Source organism: Fukomys damarensis, unplaced genomic scaffold (genome assembly GCF_012274545.1).
Source record: "Fukomys damarensis isolate Sample0158 unplaced genomic scaffold, DMR_v1.0_HiC HiC_scaffold_15, whole genome shotgun sequence".
Classification (NCBI taxonomy): Eukaryota; Metazoa; Chordata; class Mammalia; order Rodentia; family Bathyergidae; genus Fukomys; species Fukomys damarensis.
Window position 1 is genome coordinate 40817741 of NW_022900927.1, and position 2453 is coordinate 40820193.

The following is a 2453-nucleotide window of genomic DNA, read 5'->3' on the forward strand; positions in this document are numbered from 1 at the left end:
TATATATTTACCATATATCTATAACAGCTGCTGATTAAAATGCATGACTGTATTTACACAGGAAAGATGTCTATGTATGTGCCAATAAAACATATTTGCTTGTAAACTGTCTCCAAGCAACATACTCTTCCTATTGTATCATGTGCTAGAACTTAATACCTTCCTACAAATAAAAATAAACATTTGAACAATTTTCTTCATGTATTCCCCTTCCCCAATTCAGATTTTACAAAGTGTTAAGTAAATAAAATCCCTGGCACATATCCAGATCACATCAATTCTTACTCATATAGTGTCACTAAATGTTAATTTCTTTTTATGGGTAATAATTAGTAACAGCAACTAAACAATTGTTTAATAATATTAGCAAATTCTGATACAATGATTACTATGTACTAGTCATACCCTGATTTGTATATACATCAATGCTGCTTGTTAATGTAAATTAATCTACACCAAAACCCTAAACCATATGGATTATTAATATATTCATAGCTAGGAACAATACAACACAGAGTGATGAAGTAACTCCTTTAAGATCTCACAGCTAATAATTGGTGGGACTGGGATTAACTCAATTCTGAAACCCATTCTTTGACCACTGTGCTTTTTGAAACATTAGAATCAGTATATATAAATAAACAAGAGATCACATTTATACAACTTCATTAAAATTGAAATTCTGGGTTCTTCGCTTGTCAGGAACTAACAAGAAATCATGGCTTTCTCAGAACTAAACTAGTCACTAATGAGATATTTTGTAGTGGGGATTCCCATTTAAAGATTGAATCTTGCTTTTACTAGAATTAAATACATAAAAGCAGATTTATTCAGTAAGTCTGAATTAACACTTGAGAATGAGATTATTCCAAGAGAGGGAAAATTAACAGGCAAGCTTGGTAATTTAGAAGTGAGGACCAATTTTGAATAGAACATTCTATGTCCTATTGATATTTGCTTTTCAGCTTGATACTCATGAATTCCTTTCTAGGAAATGAAAGACTACAAATAAAAATAAAAATAAAATCACTAAAAACTTGATAACACATCAAGAGCATTGAGAGAGATCACATTGGAGCCCATTAAACAAGCATGGTACAAAAATGGAAGGATGCATATAGAGCAAATGGAACTTTGGTATGTTTAGGGCACTGATATACTAATAAAATTAGCAGATTCAGTCAAACCCTGCATCAGTACAAAGAATACTTAAGACCTTTCATGGCAGTATCTGGAAAAATCCATTTCTGAGATTCTGGCTCTGGTGTCTGGGGTTAGCACTTTCTTTAGTGGTATAAGGTAGTGCTTTGTGTCATGAGATTTTGGTACCCTTGGAGGAGAAATCAGCACCACGGACAGCAGATGCTGGCGATGAGCAAGACAGCGTAATCCGCGGCAGGTTCAACCCTTGACACTCCACAAGGGGGTTGAAGAAGCATAAGGAAAAATGGACAAAGGGCACATATTAGATGGAAACAGAACTTGTTTCTGTGCTCATTTGAGAGGAAATTCTACAGGGATGCTCAAAAACAAAAAAGGGAGGATAGATGGGGGAACTTTAGATAATAGAAAGTCTATGAAAAGATGGAGGCTACATCTAGACAAATAAAGTTTATTACTGTTAATGTGCTATCATTATTATTTCTTTGATGCTGCCACATGACAGGAGAAAGGGAAATATATGTTACAAATGTAGTTGCTTTCCTTAAGAATAGATTAGAAAGCTTTTTGTTGTATATATTTTTGATATAATCTTGATGAAAGACAGAAAGAAATATTTTAGATTTAGAGCTCAGTAATATAATGAATAGTTATGTTTGCATTCAGGAACAGCAACTCAATTTCTCTTTTATTTAAAGCATGAGAGGGATGACAAGTATACATAGTGTTTTGCAGTGATTTAGGGAAATCTTTAGAAGTTGGCTAAGTAACAGGAACTGTTCTGCTTATTTATTACTGTGAAACAGATAATTCACCATGCTTTAAGACAGTAACTATTTTATCATGCTATGCATGGGATACTGTGGGTCATAAATTTGGACATATATACATATATGTACAAACACATGTATAACATATAAATACACACATATAAACTTATTGCAATGAATTAGCTTACATGTGTGGCACTGGCTAGGCTAGTCTGAAATCTGCAGGGGGCGAACAGGTGGGAATGCATTGTGAGATATTCTGGGTAGGAGCTGACTGTGCAGTGGAATTACTTTTGCTGGGGAAGGTGGGAATCTGTGTTAGGAAGCATTGATATAAACATGCAAATTGTTTATCCAAAGTGAGAAGCAATTCCTGATAGGTAAAACAATAGTGGGAAAATATGACTCATTTGGAATTCCAGGTGGTCAGTCAGATAATGAGCCTCAGGGAAAAGTTTTAGCAACACTTCACAGGAGTCGGATTTTGGTGCCTGGGAGGAAATTGACAAAAGAAAGCCAGAA